This window comes from Diceros bicornis, chromosome 41 (assembly GCF_020826845.1).
Source record: "Diceros bicornis minor isolate mBicDic1 chromosome 41, mDicBic1.mat.cur, whole genome shotgun sequence".
Classification (NCBI taxonomy): Eukaryota; Metazoa; Chordata; class Mammalia; order Perissodactyla; family Rhinocerotidae; genus Diceros; species Diceros bicornis.
Genome location: NC_080780.1, coordinates 1,452,846 through 1,476,148, shown reverse-complemented (window position 1 = coordinate 1,476,148; position 23,303 = coordinate 1,452,846). Strand labels below are relative to the sequence as shown.

The following is a 23,303-nucleotide window of genomic DNA, read 5'->3' as shown; positions in this document are numbered from 1 at the left end:
TGCCGAGTTCTCTGTGTGTGTGTGGTCATTACCCAAATTCTAGCCATGAGGTCCCTGGCCCACGTACACAGCAAACGCCAAAATGAGGAATTCCTAAATATCTCCTAAAGATGTTTCCCATCCAGCCTGCACGTTGGCAAGACTACACACAGCTTTTAGAAATCTAATAAGCTTTTGATCAGGAAAAAAGAATTGTAGCTGTGCAGCTTACAACCATTTCCAGCAGGTCTGAAAACCCCAGGTGAGCGCAGGACGCAGAACACTTCAGCTGGAGGGCTCTTGGCACCCCATTTGCCTGCACTGGCCCCGGAACGCTGGCTCATGTGTCTGCCTGCACCCCCTCCAGGCACCACAGGTGTCTAACCGTCCCCTTCCTCAGTCCCATCGCTGTGTTGGGCCGCACTCAATGGACAGAACCTGGTGGGTATTTCTTGATGAGCTTTTCTTGAACGAATGAAGAATGCTTAAATGGCTGAATGGCAGCCTTCCTGAGCAACCTCCCAGGACTAGAAATAAGCTGCCAGGAAGGAGAGCCAACAGTTTGCCCCCAAAGCGCGCAGGAGGGAGAACAGTCAGGGGTGTTCTGTGTGGAAATGTGTCTGGGAGGCAGCAGCTGCCATACAAAGACCTGACCGCCCAGAACACAGCCTGGGGAACAGACCCAACCCACCTCCAATCTGCTCCCAGGGCGGGCCAGCTGGCAGCGAGCTTAGCCCCGGATGGGATGGCTCATTTCCACTGATAAAGAGAGTAAAGTTGTGGGTGCAGAATCCGGCCAGCCCTGGGTAAGCACTCTCCCCCTTGGTCAGAGAGCGGGCGCCAGAGCAGAGCACGTGCCCAGGATGGTGGGGCGCACATGTGGGACCAGGCCCTGTGGTCTGGGAGGCAGGTCGTCTGAGCCGGGCCGCTGTTGGGCGTACTTTCCCTGGACACCAGGTTGGAGCTTTCGTGGCCACCTGGTGCCCACGTGGATGTGGTTGGGAAGCTGGAGCCTCTCCTGCCAGTCTCTGTCATGACCCCAGTCAGGGACAAGAAAAAGTAGTCTCAGACTCAGCTTACCCCTCAGCCAGCCTGAACGAGTATGTTTTTGTTTTAGTCTGTCTATCTTGGTTTTATTCTTCACGACTGAAGGTTGAGTGCACTGGCCTGCCTTCAGAGGGAGGAAGGGTCTGTCAGGTGCCCGGTGGGGCCTTAGATCTGCCCTGCCCTCCTCTCAGCTCCGGGCTGCCCTGGGAAGCTGCCTGCTTGGAGGGTGTCAGGAGGATGGGCTGGGTTCACGGAAGCTCTAGCTTCCCTTGGGAGAGTGCAGCCCCCAGGACTCAGTCTTGCTGGTGCTGAGGGGATGGGTCAGTGTGGTGGAACAGAGTCACGCTCCCATGTGGATAGAGAGCCCAGTGGGCCTGATGTGGCCATCTTCCCCGAAGCAGGCCCTATAGGAGGCCCATGCAGGAGAGATGCCTGGACCCGCAAGTGAGTCAGGGATTCTCCAGGAAACCCAGGCCAGGCCTTCCGCTACTTCTGTCCTGGTTCCTCCTGGGAGAGACCCTAGGCTTTTTTGCCAGAGCTGGATGGGGCCTTAGGGACATTTTGGGCCAACCCCTCGCTGTACCATGGCCACAGAGGAAGTGATGCCCCCAAGGCGCGAGTGGACCCCACTCCTGCCTTGTGCCCTGGGTGGCCCAGTGGTTCCTCCTGCCTCTGGTACCCGTGGGACACCCTCCCACCCCCGGCACTGGCATACGTTCCGCAGATGGGTGATGGGAGGAGTGGAGGGAGAGGCCCCCAGTCATTCGCCCACTGAAATCCTAACAACTCAGATGTTCCAAGAGAAGGACTCTGAAGGGCAGCTAACTCATGTGTAAGCCACCTGGCTGCTGGGTGCTCCCCAATGAGGGCTCCCCGTGACGGGGCCCCCTTGTCACTGGACGGGGCCACCAGAGGACAGGGCATAGAGGTGGCACAGCTGGGGGCTTTGGGGAGGCTCCTCCTGCAGGGAATAGGGGCCTGCTCCTTGAGGGGCAGGGCATTGAGAAGCTGCCCAGGTCATGACTTTCCAGGAACTGGGGTCTGGGCTGTTGTGTGACCTGGCAGCCTCTGGTGGGCCTGGACTCGGGAAGACTGCTGAGCTGCAGTGTGGGAAGTCAGGAGCCACCACAGATAGCGGTGCCTGGCCCGCAGAGCATGCTCCACAGTGGTGGCGCAGGGAGTTTGGGGTTAACAGAGGCTGGGCAGGGGCTGCAGAGCTGGGGTTAGGGGGACACTTCAGGTGGGGAAGGCACCAGCAGCCCCATGAACACCTGTCATGGCTAGGCAGGCCCTCAGGGGGAGGTGGAGGCTGGGAAGGTGCAGGAGCACCAGGTGTGTTCTCCAGCAGCCCTGCTGGGGCCAGATGTCCTGCGTGTTCTCAAGATAAACACCCCGTTCCTGTGTCTTGGAAGCAAAAAGAGCATTAGTGGCCACTCCGAGCCTCCTGTGTGCAGGGGTTTGTGCCGACTCCCACACACATCACCATGAATGCTTCTCAGCAACACAGGCACCAGGAGAACTTACTTGAGATGTGACGTAGTGGACTGCAAACTCTGGGGTGGGAATTTTGATGACCCTCCAAAGTCTGGGAAGCACTGATCTGAATGGCATTGCGAGTGGGTCCTGCCCAGCCCTGTGGAGCACCTGGGGTCCAACCGTTTGGCTAGCCATAGGTTTGGGACCCTCACTGAATGAGCAGCCATGGGACAGGGCAGGGGGCTGGGGTGTCCCAGACCCAGAGAGGGTGGGTGCCTTCCTGTGCTCTCAACCCGCCGCCCGCCCCAGCCTTACTTACAAGCAACTCGGGATCCAAGCGTGGGGTGAGGAAGGAAAAGGGAGAGGAAGCCTTGGGCAGGTAGGAGTTTTGCACAACTTGTCTCTAGACCACTCTTTTGCCAAGAGGTGGGACACGGGGTCCTTGGGGACTCCATCAGAGGCCTCCCCTGGTGGACCCCTGGGGAGGACCCATGAATCCACTGACCTCGTCTCACTTGCTGTGAAGCCTCCTTTGGGCTGGTTTCCTCAGAGAGACGCCTGCCCAGCTGGGGACTGCCCTGAGGGCCAGGTATGTCCTGCCTGTCTCTAGACATGAGGACCTAGTGGCAGAAGTGGGCCCTCTTGTTCAACCCCTTGGTTAAGTGGAAGGCAGGCAGTGTTTCTGGAGCATTCCATTGCAGTCTGTTGGACCAGACAGCATTAGAAGTCATGCAGGGCATCCTGGGTACCCCCTCAGATGGATCAGCACCCATGATGCCAGTCACAGGTGTTTATGGCTGCTGTAAGCAACGCCGGTCTCCGGAACCTCCAACTACCTGGGTTAGTGACCCAGATAAAGCATAAAGATAAGGACCCAGGCCGACAGGGCTGGGGATGGACTCAGGAGGCCAGGTGGAGCCCACACACCCCGCGCACCCCAGAGCTGGGTCAGGCCTTGGATTTGACCCCAAATTCCCAAGGGCTCCAGCAGGGAGGAGCCAGCTGGGGAGGGCAGCCTCACAGAGACCCAACCAGCCTCTGCATGTCCTCCTTCCCCTCCTCCCAACCTTCTCTCCCTCTTCATCTCCCCAGCCAGTCCCAGCCCACTGCATGTGGTCCTCAGGACCCTGGTCCACCGGCTCCACCAGGAAACTCGAAGCCAGTGCCAGCAGGAAGGTGCAGACCCGGGCCCAGGTGTGCGGGGTGGCAGGTCCCACAAAACCACCTGTCGACCCCTCCAGGGGCATTGTGACCCCACAGACTCCATACTTTGCCCCGCCCCTCACCGTTGTCTCCACGCCTGAAGAGGTAGGCACACCTGCGGGTCTAGCCGGAGGCTGCCACAGGGAGGTGGAGAGGGCCTGTTTCCTGTGCCTCAGCTGCAAAACGACCAGTGCTCGGTGGGAAGGGCTGATGGTGCCTGCAGCCCCTCTAGGAATCCCTCCCATGGGGGATCAGTATCAGGGGGAACACTGCCCTCCACCTGCTGGCCTCCTGGAGCTGTGCAGACCCCTCCCTGCCAGAAGCCAGACTGAACCCAGGACCATCCCCCCTCCACCTGCGACTCATGGCCCTGCACCCTCCTCTGCTGGCCCCTCATGATGCAGCCACCGGAGACCCTGACAAATGTCACCGCTCCGCCCAGGCCTGGTCTCCTCCATTCCGCCCTCCCTCCTCCTCCATTCCCTCCCCCTTCTCCATCCCCTCCCCCTCCTCATCCCTCTCCCCCTTCCAAGGAGGGGTGGGGCAGAGTGGGAGGCAGAGTGACAGCCCCCAAAGATGTCCTAGTCCTTGGAACCTGTGACCTTGCATGGCAGAAGGGACTTGGCAGATGGATTATGTGAAGGATCTTGAGATGGAAGGATTGTCCTGGATTCTCCAGGTGGGCCCAGTGTCATCACAAGGGTCCTCATAAGAGGGGGCAGCAAGGTCCGAGTCAGAGAAGGATATGTGGCCATGGAACCAAAGGTTAGAGAGATGTACTTTGAAGGTGAGGGAAGGGGCCATGAGCCAAGGAGGCAGGAAGCCTTCAGAAGCTGGAAAAGGCAAGAAATGGATTCTTCCCATTGATTTTAGACTTCTGACCTCCAGAACTAAAGATAATAAATTTGTGGTGTTTTAGGCAACTGAGTCTATGGCAGTTGGTTACAGCAGCCCCAGAAACTCCTTGAGGTGGTAGAGTTGTGGCCTTGGGGACACGGGTGGTGGTGTACATTTATTTGCCTGGTGGTGTTGGATGGATTGCTCCCAATGGCTGTTCCTTTTGCCCTGGAGCAAGTCTTGTCAAGTAGCAAGCCAGCATGGCCTGTATGGTCATCTGTACCTCTCACTGACACACCTGCTGCCTCAAGGTCTAAGGTCCAGACCCTGGCCCACCTTGCCCCTTCCTCACTGTATCCTTGGGTGAGTGCCTTCCAATCCTAGCCTCCATTTGCGCTCAGCTCGGAGGATCCCAAATTTGAGCTTCCATCAAGTGAGTCCTGGCAGAAAAGATATGCCATTCTCCATTGGGTCTGAAGAGTCTGAGGGACTCAGGGAGCAACTGTTGATGGAGGTGTGGCAGATCAAGGGGACCCACAAGTATGGTGAGGGATGGGGAGTACAGTGTGAGCAAAGCCTGGTATGGGGGACTGCAGTCACACAGGGGTGCCAGGGCAGGGAGGGTACGGGGTGCCTTGACTGCTCTCTCATCCTGCCCTCCCACTGGCTGACCCCTCAGGAAGGCAGGGAAGGCAGGAGCCTGGATATGCTCCACACAGGCCAGCCTGGAGAGCGCAGAGCAGGGGAAGGGAAGGGAGAGAGCTGGAGGGTGAAGCCTCCCAAGAGCCCAGGGGCTGTCTTCAACACCTGGGCAAACATCATCCTAGACATGTTTCTGGGATTCACTTTTAACTTCTTATCTTGAAATAATTATAGAGTCAAAGGAAGTGAAGAAGTGTCCCATGCACCCTCCACCTAGCTCTCCCAGTGGCTGCAGTACAGCATCCCACCAGGGAATGGACATTGGTGCAACCCACAGACCTCATTCAGAGTCCACCATCTGCATGCCCGTGTGTGTGCATGTGCAGTGCCATGTGGTTTCATCACATGTGACTCCGTGTACCTGCGACCACAATCAAGACACTGAAGTATTGGGTTGCCACAAGGTTCTTTATAGGCACCCCCATCCCTAAGCCCTGGAAACCACTCATCTGTTCTCCCTTGCTGCAATCACAGTATCTAATGAGTGGCATGTAAATTGATTATGCAGCATGTATCTTTTTGAGATTGGCTTTTTCACTCACCATACCTTGCTTGAGGTTCATCCAAGTTGCTGTGTGTGTCAGTGGTTCATTCCTTGTTATTGCTGAATAGTATGGCCTGGACATGGATGGACCACAGTCTGTTTAAACATCCACCATCTGAGGGCATCTGGGTAGCTTCCAGTTTTTGTCTGTTACAAATAAAGCTACTATGAACATTTGTGTACAGGTTTTTTGTGCCAACATAAGTTTTCATTTCTTTAGAGTAAATACCCAGGAGTGCAATTGCTGGGTTTCATGTTTAAGTGCATGGGTAACTTAATAAGAAACTGACAAACTGTTTTCCAGAGTGCTGCACCATTTCACATCCCCACCAGCAATGTAGGAGACCTGACATCTCTGCGTCCTTGCCACATTTGGTGCAGTGATAGGCAGAATGACAGCCCCACAGGTGTCCATGTCCTAATCCTCAGAACCAGTGCATAGCTCATGCAAAGGGGATTAAGATTACAGATGGAATGAAAGAATTAGTTGTTTCACTCTAAAATAAGATTGTTCTGGATTATCTGGGTAGACCCAATATCATCACAAGTGTTCTTTAAATGTGGAAGTGGGAGGCAGAAGAGTCAGTGTCAGAGTGATGCCATGTGAGAAAGGCTCCACCAGCCATCACTAGCTTTGAAGATGAAAGGGGCCATGAGCCAAGGAATGCAGGCAGCCTCTGGAAGCTGGAAAAGGCAGAGAAAGGATTCCTCCCCAGATTCTCTAAAGGAACACAGCCCTGCCAACACTGAGTCTAGCCCCTCAAGACTCATCTCAGGCTTCTGACCTCCAGGACTGTGAGATAATAAGTTTGGTTGTTTTAAGCCACTAAATGTGTAGTAATTTGTTGCAGCAGCGATAGGAAATTAATACAGCCAGTCAGTATTTTGTATTTTAACCATTCTGACAGGTGTGTGCTGGTATCGCATTGTGGTTTAATTTGCATTTCCTCAGTGGTCAACTATGGTGGACATCTTGTCACATGCCTCTTGCCATCCATATGTCTTCTTTGGGGGAATGTCTATGAGGTCTTTTGCCCATTTTCTAATTGGATTGATCGTTTTAATATCAAGTTTAAAATTTTTTTTAATATTCTAGATAAAAGCTCTTTGTCAGGTGTATGATTTGTACATATTTTCTCCCAGTCTATAATTAATCTTTTCATCCTTTTACTGTAGTCTTACTCAGAGCAAAAGTGTTTAATGTTGATGAGGTCCAATTTATTAAATTTTTCTTTTATGAATCATGCTTCCAGTATCAAGTCTAAAAAATCTTTACATAATCCTAGATCTCAAAGATTTTCTCCTATTTTTTTTGCTAGAAGTTTTATCATTTATATTTTACATTTAAGTCCATGATCCATTTTGAGTTAATTTTTGCATAAGGTGTGAAGTTTAGGTTTTAAGTTTTTTTGTTTTGTTTTAGTTGCCTATGAATGACAAGGTTCACCTCATGAAGACTGGGAGAGGTGGTTGTTTCATCTACTGTAATAGAAACCAACACAGAGAGTGAAGCAAAATTAAGAAACAGAGGAATATGTTCTAAAAGAAAGAACAAGATAAAACCTCAGGAAAAACCCTTAATGAAATGGAGATAAGTAATTTACCTGATAAAGAGTTAAAAGTAATGGTCATAAAGATGCTCACTGAACTGGGGAGAAGAATGGATGAACACAGTGAGAACATCACCAAAGAGACAGAAAGTACCAAATCGAAGTCACAGAGCTGAATAATACAATAATTGAACTGAAAAATACACTAGAGGGATTCGACAGCAGACTAGATGAAGCAGAAGAAAGGATGAGTCAACTCAAAGACAGGGCAGTGAATCTCACCCAATCAGAGCAGCAAAAAGAAAAAAGAATGACAGAAATGAAGATAGCTTAACGGACTTATGGGACAACATCAAACAGATTAACATTCACATCATAGGGCTCCCAGAAGAAGAGAGAGAGAGAAAGGGGCAGAAAACTTATTTAAAGAAATAATGGCTGAAAACTTCCCTAACCTGGGGAAGAAAACAGACTTAAGATCCAGGAATCCCAGAGAGTTCCAAATGAGAGGAACCCTAAGAGACCCACACCAAGACACATTATAATTAAAATGTCAAAAGTTAAAGACAAAGAGAGGATCTTAAAAGCAGCAAGAGAAAAACAACTAGTTATACACAAGGGAACCCCCATAACACTATCATCAGACTTTTCTGCAGAAACTTTACAGGACAGTAGAGAGTGGCATGATATATTAAAAGTGCTGAAAGAAAAAAACTTCCAACCAAGAATACTCTACCAAGCAAAGTTATCATTCAGAATTAAAGGAGAGATAAAGAGTTTTCCAGACAAGCAAAAGCTAAAGGAGTTCATCACCACTAAATCAGCCTTACAAGAAATATTAAAGGGACTTCTTTAAGCTGAAAAGAAAGTGTGCTAACTAGTATCAAAAATACATATGAAAGAAAGAATAAATCTTACTGGAAAGGTAAATATATAGTAAAGGTAATGGATTAATCACTTGTAAAGCTAGTATGAAGGTTAAAAGACAAAAGTAGTAAAAATAACTATAACTACAATAATTAGTTAAGGAATACACAAGATAAAAAGATGTAAAATGTGACATCAAAAATCTAAAATAGGGGCTGGCCTGGTGGTGTAGTGGTTGAGTTCGTGCGCTCCGCTTCAGAGGCCCGGGGTTGGCAGGTTCGGGTCCTGGGCACGGACCTATGCACCGCTTATCAAGCCATGCTGTGGCAGGCATTCCACATATAAAGTGGAGGAAGATGGGCACGGATGTTTGCCCAGGGCCAATCTTCCTCAGCAAAAAGAGGAGGATTGGCAATGGACGTTAGCTTAGGGCTGATCTTCTTCACCAAAAAAAAAAAAAAAATCTAAAATAGGAGGGCCTGGCCTGGTGGTGTAGTGGTTAAGTTCCTGTGCTCTGCTTTGGCAGCCCAGGGTTCATGGGTTTGGATCCCGGGCATGGACCTACACACTGCTCATCAAGCCATGCTGTGGCAGCATCCCACATATTAAAATAGAGGAAGATGGGCACAGATGTCAGCTCAGGGACAATCTTCCTCACACACACACACAAAATCTAAAATAGGAGAGAGATTAAAAATGTAGAGCTTTAGAATGGAAAATTAAGTTGTTATCAACTTAAAATAGGTTGTTATAGATATAAGTTGTTATATGTAAGCCTCATGGTAACCACAAAGCAAAAAACTATAGTAAATACACAAAAAATAAGAAAGAAATCTAAGCATACCACTAAAGAAAGTCATCAGACTTCAAAGGAAGAGAGCAAGAGAGGAGAGGAACTAGCGAACAGCCAGAAAACAATTTAAAAAATGGCAGTAAGTACATACCTATCAATAATTACTTTAAATGCAAGTGGGCTAATTTCTCCAATCAAAAGACATAGGGTGGATGAATGGATAAAAACATGAGACCCAAGAGAAATAAAAAATACTCTGAGACAAACAAAAACAGAAATGTAATATACCAAAATGTATGGGACGCAGCAAAAATAGTCCTAAGAGGGAAATTCATAGTTATACAGGTCTACCTCAAGAAACAGGAAAAACCTCAAACAATCTAACTTTACACCTAAAGGAACTAAAAAAAGAATAACAAATGAAGCCCAAAGTTAGTAGAAGGAAAGAAATAAAGATCAGAGCAGAAATAGGTGAACTACAGACTAAAAAGAATAGAAAAGATCAATGATACTAAGAGCTGCTTCTTTGAAAAGGTAAACAAAATTGACAAATTTTTAGCTAGACTCACCAAGAAAAAAAGAGAGAAGGCTCGAATAAAGTCATAAATGAAAGAGGAGATGTTATAAGTGATAACTCAGAAATACAAAGGATCATAAGAGACTACTACAAACAATTATACGCCAACAAATTGGACAGCCTAGAGGAAATGGATAAATTCCTAGACACATACAGCCTACCGAGACTGAATCATGATGAAATAGAAAATATGAACAGACCAATTATTAGTAAGGAGATTGAATCAGTAATCAAAAACCTCTCAACAAAGTCCAGGATCGACCAAACATTTAAAGGATTAATGCACGTGAATTCTCCCAAACATTTAAAGAATTAATGCTAACCCTTCTCCCACTCTTCCAAAAAATAGAAGAGGAAACACTTCCAAACTCATTTTACGAGGCCAGCAATACCATGATACCAAAACCAGACAAAGACACTACAAGGAAAGAAAATTACAGGCCAATATCCCTGATGAACGTAGATGCAAAAATTCTCAACAAAATAATAGCAAACTGAATTCAACAATATATTAAAAAGGATCATATACCATGATCAACTGGGATTTATTCCAGGGATGCAAGGATGGTTCAGCATCCAAAAATGAGTCAATATGATACACTATTTTAACAAAATGAAGGATAAAAATCCTATCATTATCTCAATAGATGCAGAAAAAGCATTTGACAAAATTCAACATCCATCTATGATAAAAACTCTCAACAAAGCGGGTATAATGTTTACCTTGTAGAAAATATTTTTTACTTTATAGAAAATATTTGTTTTTCTAATGATGAAAGAAACTTACAAAACTTGTTTGCTGAGATTTTGTATTTCTTCCTTTGTTTCAAGTGAATTTGTAATTGTTTGCTGCAGCATTTTTATGATGACTACTTTAAAATACTTGTGGGATCATTCCAACATCTGTTTTGTCTTGGCATTGTCATCAGTTGATTGTCTTTTCTCATTTGAATTGTAGTTTTCCTGGTTCTTGGTGTGACAAAGGATTTTCTATTGTATCCTAGATATTTTGGTTGTTACGTTTGGAGAGTCTTAATCCTATTTAAGTCTTCTGTTTTAGCAGGCAGTCACCCTCTTTAGGTTTAACATACAGATTCTGACCTACTTTTGTAGGTTGTGGTTCCAGTCTTTAGTTTTCAGGTTCCTTGCATGGTGGTACTGCCTGCGCAAGCAAGCCTGGGGCTCTGCATGGCACTAGGTGGAGGCGGGGAGACAGAGGGTCCATGACGCTGTCTCCCCTGGTGTCTGGTAGGGAAACACAGAGTACCAGCCCTGTTGGGCCTCCTGCTCCTGTCCTTTGGCCCGAGAGCAGCTTCTCCTGTTGTCCATCTGTTTAGCCGATACCTGGTGGCAGCTTGGGTTGCAGGCCTCTGTGCCCAGCCCGGGGTATGTGGGACATGAAAAGACAACCCACGGATGCACAGCATGTTGATCTCAAGTCCTGAGGCCCCTAGCCTGTCTGCTGTCTCCTTTACAGCTTTCAGAATCCTTTCATGGCTATCAGATTATGTCCTGGGAGGAGGAGCTGGGACAATGCGCCATCCTGCTCTGGAACTGGAAGTCCAGTTCTGGGAGGGTTTACCATCACGATATTTTATCTGTAAAACAAGGAACCATGATGGCTCCTAGATGACAGCCTGGCAAGTGGCAGCCCACACAAACGGCACTGGGGCTTTAGCCTGCTGGAAGGTTCTGATCATTGTGAGGAGTGGCGAGAAGGCAGGCAAAGCAGAGATGGAAGAGTGATCCAGAGCATCCCGCAGCTATCAAGAGCTTACTGTATGCCCACGTGTAATAGGGACCCCTGGGCTCACAGATCTGCCAGTCTGATGGGGCACAAAGTGCCAGGAGCTGTTGCAACACAGCATGGAATGTGCAAAGGCTCTGGGATGTGGAGACAGAGGGATGAGGAAAAGGAAAAGAGGCAGTGAGGAGAGGAGGGCGAGCTGACCCTCGCCTCTGAGCCCCAGCATCCACTGAGGGCTTCCTCATGGACCTGGGGGTTGACATTCCTCTCTGGAGGCTCCTAGGATCCCCTTCCCCACCCCAGGGGCTCAGAGACCTCTGCAAGCAAGAAGGGAAGGCTCTGGAGAAGGGAAGGCAGAGCCGGGCATGGGGCCAGGAGGAGCGTCTTGTGGGGTGGGGGAGCGGGGTCCTCAGGTGGTGCCGGAGGAGGCCACTTTTCTCAGCCGTTCGAGTCCCAGGGATAAAAATACCAGTTTGCAAGACCAGCTGCTAATCTTGTTGCTAGGTAGAGTTCAACCCCAGAATTGCCGGTTTGTGCTAAGCTTGGCTAAACAGCTTTTCCTGGGAATCAGACTCTCAGCTTCAGGCCTGGGTCTTAAAGGAGGCACAGGGAGACAGGAGCTTTGCTCACCGCCTTTCAAGGGGACAGCCTGGTTATTATCCCCCTGCCAGACAGACAGATGGGCACATCACGCCCGAACTGTGGAGGGGCCAGGGACTGGCTGGGTGGGCTGGTGGGGGGGGGGGCGGGACACCACGGTGAGCTGTGTGTCCTGGGCAGAGGTCCTAAGGCCAGAGGAACAAGGCAGAGAGGTGGCCTGGACACCGTTGAGGCAATCTTCTAGGGGAAAGTACTCCTGCCCCCATCAGTCACCAAGGCCTCTGTGCAGGGCCTGACCCGTGAGATGGCCCGGATGGAGGTGAGCAGGGAGCATGTCCAGCTGAGGGGTGGGACTGGGCGGCTGGGAGCCCTAGGGGACTGTGAGCCCTGGAAGGGTGGGGGAGGGTGTTACGAGCCAGGTAAGGGGCCGAGGCAGAGGTGCTTGAGGGCTCCACACAGAAAGGCCAGGAACTGCTGACTTGGCCACAGCGTACGGAGGCATCTTAATGACTATAATTAAAATGCCAAGGCAGGTCTACAGCGATCAGATGGCTGCTGAATCCTGGTAAAGGGCTGCAAGTGCTTGAGACAGGGGGACGCAGGGCCAGCCGGGCCCTTGGGGTCCTGTGACCAGGAGAGGGACACTGTTCACAGCCCTCCTGGGGTGCTCACCCTCCAGTCCTCACAAGGACAGTTTTAGGACCTCCTCCCTGACCCCGATTTTGCACCCACAAGTCCTGCACTCTGCTTCCTCTGGCCCCCACCCTGCTGGTCAGGGGAGCCCAAGCTTCCCAGGCAGAGGCCCACCTGGGTCTACACAACAGTGGCACCAGCTGGACTGGCTCCAGCCCTCTGCTGCCAACCCAGGGCCTCAGTGACACAGAGGGGGCCGGAGGTGTCCCCAGAGACCTGTATGCAGTCTGTCAGCCACAGTCCTCACCCACCGCCTGCCACCTTCTCTTTTCTGGCCACTGTTGTCAATGTCCTCTGCCCAGCAAGACCACCAGGGTCACCTCTCCAGGGCCTCTGCTAACAGTGCCATGGGAGGATGCTGACACCCCTGCCCAAAGCTCCTGCCCCTCCAAATGTGGCCACTCCGTGTCCAGGAGCCATGTGGTGTTTTGCACAGAGAGAACTTCCTATCCTTCCACCCACAAAGAGGCCTCATGCAACGGGCCAGTGCAAATCTGATCTCCTGAGAAGCTGTCCATGGGTCCATAGGCTCAAATCCCAGTTGGAACTCAAGGTGGGCTTGTCAGCAAATGAGCCCATGCCCAGCCCCAGGCTGGCCCAGCAGCAGGAAGACCCCAGACTCCTGGCCAGCTCCATTCATGCCAAGGGACAGGCCGAGTCCCAGCACCCCCTGCAGAGAAGGGACCCAGGTGGAGCTGGTCATTGGCCTCACCCAGGGGTCCACTGGGCCCGCCCCTGCTCCTGCCTTCCTTCTGGGTTTCCATCTCCCTCCAGGGAGAGAAGCAGGTGAGGGGGCTGCCAGCTGTGGGCTATTCCTTCTTGGGACTGATCTGCCAGAATTAAAGAGCAGCATTTGGGCTTGGGGCCAAAGTGGAGAAAAGTTGATGAAAGAAGACCCTTTATTACCTAAAATGCGACACTGTGGAGGAGAAAGAATCCTGGACCTGGGCTAAATGTTTGATTTAATGCATGACCCTGGCAGTGCAGGAGTCTGGCTGGCAGCCACGGGAGGCCATGGGAGGGCAGCATATTTGCTTCCCTGGAAGCAGGAGGTGGGGCTGCCAGGGCTGTCCCCCTCCTACAGGCCACCAGCTGTTCTTTTTGTTTGTTTGTTTTAATAACAGCTTTTTTGAGGTATAATTCACATAGCATAAAATTCACCCTTTTAAAGTGTACAATTCAGTGGTTTTTAGTGTATTCACAGAATTATACAATCATCACCACTAAGTTTAGAATATTTTTATCACCCCAAAAAGAGACCTCATACCCATTAGCAGTCACTCCCCATCACCTCCCACCCCCTCACCCATCACCAGGCCTAAGCAACCACTGATATACTTTCTGCCTCTATAAATTTGCCTGTTTCATAGGATGAAGTTGGACCCCTACCTCACACCATACACAAAAATTAACTCAAAATGGGTCAACAATCTAAATATAAGAGGTTAAAGCATTAAACTCTTAAAAGAAAATGTAAATCTTCATAACTTTGGATTTGATATTGACTTCTTTGATATGATGCCAAAAGCACCAGCAACAGAAGAAAAATATAGATAAAATGGACTTTATTACAATTAAAAACTTTTGTGCATCAAAAGACGTTATCAAGAAAGGAAAATACAATGTACAGAGTGGAAGAAAATAAGGGTTTAGTATCCAGAATGTAGAAAGAACTCCTATAACTCAAGAACAAAAAGACAAACCAATTAATATATGGGAAAGGACTTCAATAGACATTTCTTCAAAGTAGATATACAAATGGCCAACAAGCACATGGAAAGAGCCTCAATATCATTAGTCAATAGGGAAATGCAAAAACCACACAGAGATACACTTCACATGCAAAAATGGCTATAATTTAAAAAAAAAAAGGAAAATAACAATTGTTGGTGAGGATGTGGAGAAATTGGAACACTTGTGTGTTGCTGGTGGGACTGTAAAATGGTGCAGCTGCCATGGAAAACAATTTGGTGTTTCCTCAAAAAGTTAAACATAGAATTACCATGTGACCCTGCAATTCTACTCCTAGATATATACTCAAATGAATTGAAAACAGGGACTCAAACAGATACTTGTACATCATTGTTCATAGCAGCATTATTCACAATAGCCAAAAAGTAAAAACAATGGAAATGTCCATCAACTGATGAATGGATAAACAAGATGTAGTCTTGGAGGTAGAATATCATTCAGCCACATGATGGAATATCATTCAGCCACAAAAAGGAATGAATTTCTGATACATGCTACAACGTGAATGAACCTTGAAAACATTATGCTAAGGGAAATCAGCCAGATGCAAAAAAGGACAAATAGTGTATGATTTCACTTATCTGAAATATCCAGGATAGGCAAACTCATAGAGACAGAAAGTAGATTAGAGGTTACCAGGGGCTAGAGGGTTGGGGATGGGGAGTTATTGCTTAATGACTACAGAGTTTCTGTATAGGGTAATGACAAAGTTTTGGAAATAAATAGTAGTGATGGTTGCACAACATTGTAAATGTAGTTAATGCCACTGAACTGTACACTTAAAATGGTTGAAATGGCAAATTTTATGTTACATATATATTTTATCACAATAAGAAACAACTTAAATTTTTTTTCTATGTATTTTGGCTCCAGGGGAAGATAGATTGCCTGGACAATTTAATTTACCTCTCAAAGCCTCAGTTTCCACGTCTGTAACATGGGAACTGATATAGTACCTATGCCATGGGGTTGCTGTAAAAATCAAATGACATAACACATGTAACCACTTAGCACAAAGTCTGGCACGTACTAAAGGCTCCATATGGGGGAGCTGTCATCATTATTTTCCTATGTTCATTTTATTCTGTCTAGAAATATGTCTAATTTTATGCCATCTATAAAATGACCCTTCCTTCAGTTTCCAATTCCAGCTATGGTGGAGTACTTGGGCAGACCACTGCCCCCACTGAGAACAACCAGAAAATCCAGGTAAAAAAAGTTGGTTTGAAGGTATCAGACAGCTGCAGGAAACCAGTAATTGAGGAGACAAGTTTCCAAAGAGAATAGAATTGGAGAGATGTGAGCTGATATTCTGCACACCATTTGTCCCTCCAGGTGTTTACTGGTTCTTGGCTTAGAGAGAGAGGCTAGGAATCTGAGCATAGGGCTACTACTGCTAAGAGGCAAAGAAGCCATCAGAGCTTTCATCAAGTTCATGGAGAAGGGGAGAAAATGTTAATTATAATGCTGACAAAATAGCCAGGACTCAAGAGGCTGGAAGCACCCAACTCAGAATTTTTCCCTGAAGAATTTGCCTAGATATTAAAGATACATGGTAAGAGACCAAGAAGCTAATAAGAAAGTCAGAGAAAAGCTGAGTGAGGTTTTCAACAATCTCATGGTTATGAAGAGACAACAATGGAAGTTCAGGATCTGAGTTGGGGTGTGGAGAGGGCAACACCCTAGGAATGGTATGAACCAAAGGTAGAATGAGACATAAGGACTGCAATCCTGCCTCATGTTACTTTGGATTAAGGTAGTCTGCCCACACTCTAGCTGCCCCAGAGGATAAGGTGAACCCTCTCTGGAGAAAGGTAATAAAATCCAGAGCCTCTATAATTTCTGATGGACAATGTCCAGCATTCAATTATAAATTACTAGACATACCAAGAAAAAATGGTAGGAAAATATTCTCAGATAACACAGATATTGGAATTATCAGACAAACTTTAAAATAACTTTTATTAATATTTTAAAGAAAATAGATGATAAGATGAAGAATTTCACTAGAGAAATTACATATATATAAATTCTAGAGCTAAAAACACAATAACTGATATTTAGAATACAATTGAGGGATTTATGATGGGACACAAGAGAAGAGAGGATTAGTGGAAGTTGATTGATAGGATTAGTAGAAGACAGGGCAGTAGAAAATATGAAAGCTGATGCACAAAGATGGAAAATACAGAAGAGTGTAAGAGACACATGGAACACGTTGAAAGTTCTGAAATATGTACAACTGGAGTCCTGGAAAGAGAAAAGAAAGATAATGGAGCAGAAGAAATATGAGAGGACATTAATAGCTGATGATTTTAAAAACAAGTGAATGCTGTCGGTCCACAGCTTCAAGATACTCAATGAACTCCAAGCAGGATAAATACAAAGATAATCTTTATAGGAGGTGGAGTGAAAAGAAGTAGCTACAAAGTAAATTTGAAGTAGTAACAATCAGACATATCAGACTTTTTGATACAAATAAAGAGTCAGAAGGCAATAAAATAATATTTTTAAAGTGCTGGAAAAACTATCAACCTAGAATTCTACAGAATTCTGTAGCAAAAATGTCCTTCCAAAGTGAAGGTGAAATAGAGACATTTGTAGGAAAAAAAATAAAATTTGAAAAATGAAAGTCTTCAATCCCAGGTAGAAAGATAGAAATTCAGGATAGACTAAAGAGCGATGGATGGAAAGCATAAATGTAAAGGGATATTCACTCTATAAAACAATAGTGATAATGCCTTCCATGGTTAAAATATATGTCAACCCATGGGAGTACAAAGTTAACAATTCTGATACCACTATACATGTATACTGGGATTGAGCAAGTAAGCAAATAGATGATGGATAGTGATAATAAAGAAGAGGTAAAATTTAAAGAAGATAGAAATAAGTGTACCTTGAGCCCTTCCTTTGTGCTGTGCCAAAGACAAAAGAGGAAACTCTTTCCACATGGTCACATACTACTCTACTTTTTTGCTTTTGTCCTTGATCTTCCCTCTCTGCATGTAGTATTTCCTACTTAATCTACTGAATTAATTTTTACTCCTCCAAAAAAAGAAAAAGAAACCTATTCTCTCCCAAAAGACTCGGCTCTTGCAATGGAAATCCAGTCTTTCAATAATATTGCTTCAGCTAAAAGTTTATAAATTAATTTAGGTAGTAATGTATTTCTTGGTCCTCAGCTATAATTGCCCTCCCCATGAAGCAATGCATATCACTGAATAAATGAGTGAAGGGCCCAGGCAACAAAAATATTTAGGGAAGGAAAAATAAAATATTTGTAAAAATAAAATGCATGACAATAATAGCAAAAGAAGTGGGAAGAATGTAAATGGAAACTGAGTGTTTTAAGGACTGGAAAGGGGTGAAAAAAAAAGAGTACTAGTTTATGATTAACCCTAATAAGTACAGGATGCATGTTGTCATCAAGAGTGACCACTAAAAGAAGAATAAAAATAATAGCAAAGGACTGCACAATTAATAGGCTAATAGATAAGTGGTAGAATAATAAAAAAATACTTAATCCAAGAAAAAGAAAGGAGAGGAATAAAAGAATATAAAACAGGTGGGGTAAACAGAAAACACAAATTCACACAGTAGGGATAAATTCAAATATATCAGGAAGTACATTAAATGTAAATGGACTAATTGCTCCAAGTAAAAGACTAAGATAGACTGGATCAAAACCAAACAAAAAAATTAAACTGTATATTGCTACAAGAGGCACATCTGAAACATAAGGATGCAGAAAGTTTGACAATAAAGGGATGGAAAAATATAAACCACATGATTATGGGTCCTTAAGACCACTCTCAGGCTTGGTGGTTTACTAGAAGGACTCACAGGACCCAGAAGAGCTGTTACACTCACACTTACAGTTTATTGAAGCAGAAGGAGACAGATTAAAATCAGCACAGCTGTAGAGTGAAGCTGGGAGAAACCAGGCGCCAGCTTCCAGGAGTCTCCTCCCAGTGAAGCTGCATGGGACATGTTTAATTTTCCCAACAACAATGTATAACAACATATATGAGGTATTGCCAGCCAAGGAGCTCACCCCAGCCTTGGTGTCAAGGGTTTTTATTGGGAGTCAATCACACTCTCTGCATGACTAACCTCAGCTACACAGTCTTCAGCCTCCAGAAGTCAAACTGATGCAGCACAGCCCAGGGCCTCAGTCATGCAGAAAAGGCATTCACCACAAGTCATGTTAGCATAAACTGTCTGGTTATATTAGTCACCTGGGGCTGCCATAACAAAATACCACAGATGGGGGTGGCTTAAACAACAGAAATTTGTTTTCTCATAGTTCTGGAGGCTGGAAGACCAACATGTCAGCAGGATTGGTTTCTCCTAAGGCCTTTCTCCACGGCTTGCAGATGGCTGCCTTCTTGCTGTGTCCTCTCACGGCCTCTATGCGTGTGCATCCCAGTTGTCTCTCTCTATGTCCTGATGGCTTTATAAGGACATTGGTAAGATTGGATTAGGGCCCACCTAAATGGCCCCATTTTAACATAACTACCTCTTTAAAGTCTGTTATCTCCAAACACAGTCACATTCTAAGGTGCTAGGGGTTATAGTTTCAACATATGGATTTTGGGGGACATATTTAAGTTCATAACACTGTTCAAGCTGATACAGCCTGGCTCAAGTCCACAGCATACAAAAACACTGTTTGTTTTTTTTTTTTGTGAGGAAGATCAGCCCTGAGCTAACATCCATGCTAATCCTCCTCTTGTTGCTGAGGAAGACCAGCTCTGAGCTAACATCTATTGCCAATCCTCCTCCTTTTTTTCCCCCAAAGCCCCAGTAGATAGTTGTATGTCATAGTTGTACATCCTTCTAGTTGCTGTACGTGGGATGCGGCCTCAGCATGGCCGGAGAAGCGGTGCGTTGGTGCGCGCCCAGGATCCGAACCCGGGCCACCAGTAGTGGAGCGTGCGCACTTAACCGCTAAGCCATGGGGCCGGCCCCAAAACACTCTTTTTTTAGGCGAGATATTCCAAGGGCTCAGAAGTTATTTCCCAGAAGCCAGTCAAGGGTCAGTCCTTTCTTGGAATGTGCAGGGTTCCGGCAAACCAAGTCAGACATGTTAACTCTTTACTACACACCAGGTAGACACTAACTAAAAGAAGGCAAATGTAGCTATACTATCATTACATAAAATAAACTTTAAGAAAATAAGGATAACTAAAGATAAAGAGGGACATAATGATAAAAAGGTGTAACTCACCAGGAATATTAAAAAGACTTAAAATTTTGTATAAACCTAATAATGTAAGTTCAAAATATATAAAGTAAAAATTGACAACACTAAAAGGAGAAATAAAAAAATCAGCAGTTATAGTGGAAGACCTGAACCCACCTTCCTATTTTTTTTTTTTTGTGAGGAAGATCAGCCCTGAGCTAACATCTGTCTCCAATCCTTCTCTTTTTGCTGAGGAAGATTGGCCCTGGGCTAACATCTATGCCCATCTTCCTCCACTTTATATGGGATACCTGCCACAGCAGGACTTGACAAGTGGTGCGTAGGTGCGTGCCTGGGATCCAAACCTACAAAACCCCGGGCCCCTGCAGCGGAGCATGTGCACTTAACCGCTACGCCACCGGGCCAGCCCCTAACCCGCCTTCCTTAATAGATGGGAGAACAAGCAGACAAAAACTCAGTGAGAAGATCTGAATAACATGATTCACAAATGACATATTTGACATATATAGAACACCATACCCAATAATGACAGAATGCACACTATTTTCCAGTCCATATGGAACATTACAAAAATTTATCATATGGTTGACCCATGAGTTTCGACACACTTAAAAGATTGAAATTATTCAGATCATGTCGTGGGAGTAGAAGGGAACTTTCTTATTCTATTAAAGAGAATCTACAAAAAATGTTCGTAATGATGAAATATTGAAAACTTTCCCCCTGAGATTCAGAATGAGATGAGGGTATCCATAATCACCACTACTACTCAACATTGTATTGGGAGCTTAGCCAGTGCAGAAGGCAAGTGGAAAAAGACGTAAAGGTTGGAAAGGAAGAAATAAAGTAGTCATTACTTACAGATGACATTATTGGCTACATATCCAAAAGAATTTCAGTCAACTTATTAGAATGAATATGTGAAATTAGCAAGGTTGCTGGCTATAATGCCAAATTTTCAAAATTGTCTTTATATTTACCAGCAACAATTAAGAATATTTTAAGAATTATCATTTGCAATGGGATTTAAAAATCACAAACCTAGTAATAAATCTAACAAAAGACATGCAAAACTTCTACACAGTAAACTGTGAACTTTATTGAGATAAAGTACACCTAAATAAATGGAAGGATAATACCACGTTTGCGGATTGGAAGACTGAATGTTGAAATAATTTCAATTCCCTGCAACCTGAGCTATATATTTAATGCACATTACTCCCCCAAAACATCTGCAGTTCTGTGTGTGTGTGTGCGCGCGCGCGCGCGCGCGCGCGCGCGCGCGTGCGAAATTGACAAGCTGATTCTAAAATCTACTTTAAATCGCAAAGGACTAAGAACAAGTAAGCTGAGTTGGAGGAGGAGGAGGAGAAGAATGAGAGCAGCGAGCTGGAGGCCTTGTGCTAGCACCAGGACTCACAGCAAAGCTGCAGTGATGATCAGGGTAGCCTTGTCTTGTCAGGGACAGACAAATAGACCAATGGAACTGAGCTGAGTCTGGAAACAGGCCTACACGTGTGCAACAAAGTTAATACCTGCTTACAAACCGAGGCAAGAAGAGTCTTTGCCAAAATTATTGCTAGGTAAATTGAATACATGTATGGGAAAAAAGTCCTGATGCCTACTTTACACCACACACCCCTAATTCATAAGGATTGTGGAACTAATTCTGAGGAATAAACAATAAAGCTATAGAAAAAAAAATAGGAGAATATCTTTATGACCTTGGGGGTAGGCAGTAATTTCTTAAATAGAACATAAAAAGCACAATGCCATTGAGGAAAAAATTGATAAATTTGATCACACTGAAATTAAGAACTTATTTGCCAAATACACTATTGATAACGTGCAAGAGGGTGAAGAGGCATGCCACAGACTCACAAAAGATACTTGCAGTGCATATATCTGACAAAGGACTCTGATCCAGAATATATAAAGAACTTCTACAAATCAATAAGAAAAAGACAAACAACCCATAGAGAAATGGGGAAAAGACATGAACTACACTTCGCAAAAAGGGATATCCAAACGGTCCAAAAATATTTGAGAAGATACTCACTCTTGAGTCACCAGAGAAATGAAAGTCAACACCACAGTGTAACACACACACACCTTCAAAATCTTACATCACCAATTTTTACTAGCCAGGCTGTGGAGCAGTCAGAACTCTTACATTGTGTTGGTGGGAGTGTGACTTGGTACAACCACTTTGGGAAACTTCTGCAGTGTCCTTAAAGGTGCTCATACTTACATACATACAAGGACCCAGACATTCCACTCCTAGGTATTTGCCAACAGAAATGCATGCATGTGCTCACCAAGACGTGAGCAAGGATGTTCACAGAAGTGTAATGGGTGCATAAATGATTGGAGATGTTACAGCAGTGAAATGCTGCTGTTTCTAGACTCTGAAGCATGTTTGAATATCACAAACATAATATTGAGGGGAAAAAGCCAGACACAGAAGAGAAAATACTTCACAGTTCCGATTGTTTAAACCTCACAAACAGGCCAGACTACTCGGTGTTGGCGGAGGTCGTAACAGTGGCTGCCGCGGTGGAGGGATTGGTGACTGGGAGAGGACAGGAGATATGCAGGTGTTGTTCTATGGCTTAATCTGGGTGCTGGGTGAGGGTAGAAGTTCATTGCGTCTGGACACTTGTGATCTGTGCATTTTCTGTATGAATATTATACCTCAATAAAGTAATTATTAAAAATAATTATCCTGGGGGCGGCCCCGTGGCACAGCGGTTAAGTGCGTGCACTCCGCTGCCGGCAGCCCGGGTTCGGATCCCGGCGCGCACCGACGCACTGCTTGTCAGGCTGTGCTGTGGTGGCGTCCCATGTAAAGTAGAGGAAGATCGGCACGGATGTTAGCCCAGGGCCAGTCTTCCTCAGCAAAAAGAGGAGGATTGGTAGATGTTAGCTCAGGGCTGATCTTTCTCACACACACACACACAAAAATTATCCTTCTTGACCTTTGATCCATTCTGTTGCCCTCTCTTCCTCCTTCTTCCCCCAAGGAAGCTGCTTCTTTTTAAAATGTTTTATTTTGAAATAATCTCAAATTTACAGTTGCAAAATAGTACAAAGAGCTCCTATATGCTCTCCAACCAAATTCCCCAGTTGTTAACATTTTACTACATCTGCCGTATGTCTTTCTCTACATATACTAATATTTTTATGAACTCATTTGATAATAGGCTGTGGACATGATTCTTCATGATCTCTTCATGCCCTTGTGCAAAACAAAGGTCCTCCCCTGTGGAAACACAGTACAACTGCAAAGTCAGGAAATTCGCCTCGCTCCACTGCCACCGTCCAGCCTGTGGACCCAGGCAGAGTCTCCTGCACCTTAGTAACGTCCTTTGTAGGCTCAGCATTCAGTCCAGGACACCGTGTGGCATTTAGCTGCCGCGTGTTCAGTTTCTTTTCACCTAGAGCAATTCTTCAGTCTCTCCTTGCCTTTTAGGCCTTGAAAGTTTTGAAGAGGTCAGGTCAGCTTCCCTGTGACTGTCTCCTCCCTCCCCTGAATGTCCTCATAAATGATGCAGAGGTAAAGCTGTATGTCAATTTGTCCTGCTCCTGGCAATGCTCCTTCCATCACATGGCTGAGGTCGTGTCTGCCAGGTTTCCCCACCTGCTCGTCACTCCTTCCTACAGATCCCAGTCCCTACCTGAGGTGACTTCCCTTGACCTCAAAGACAGCCACAGCCTTGACTTTGTT

At 45.8% G+C, this 23,303-nt stretch overlaps 1 protein-coding gene across 1 annotated transcript in view; it reads right to left on the bottom strand.

Annotated features, from left to right (window-relative positions):
• The window catches only part of OGDH (oxoglutarate dehydrogenase), a 385,968-nt gene that overhangs the window by 264,236 nt on the left and 98,429 nt on the right, over positions 1–23,303 (bottom strand). The gene's annotated exons all lie outside the window — the stretch shown is intronic.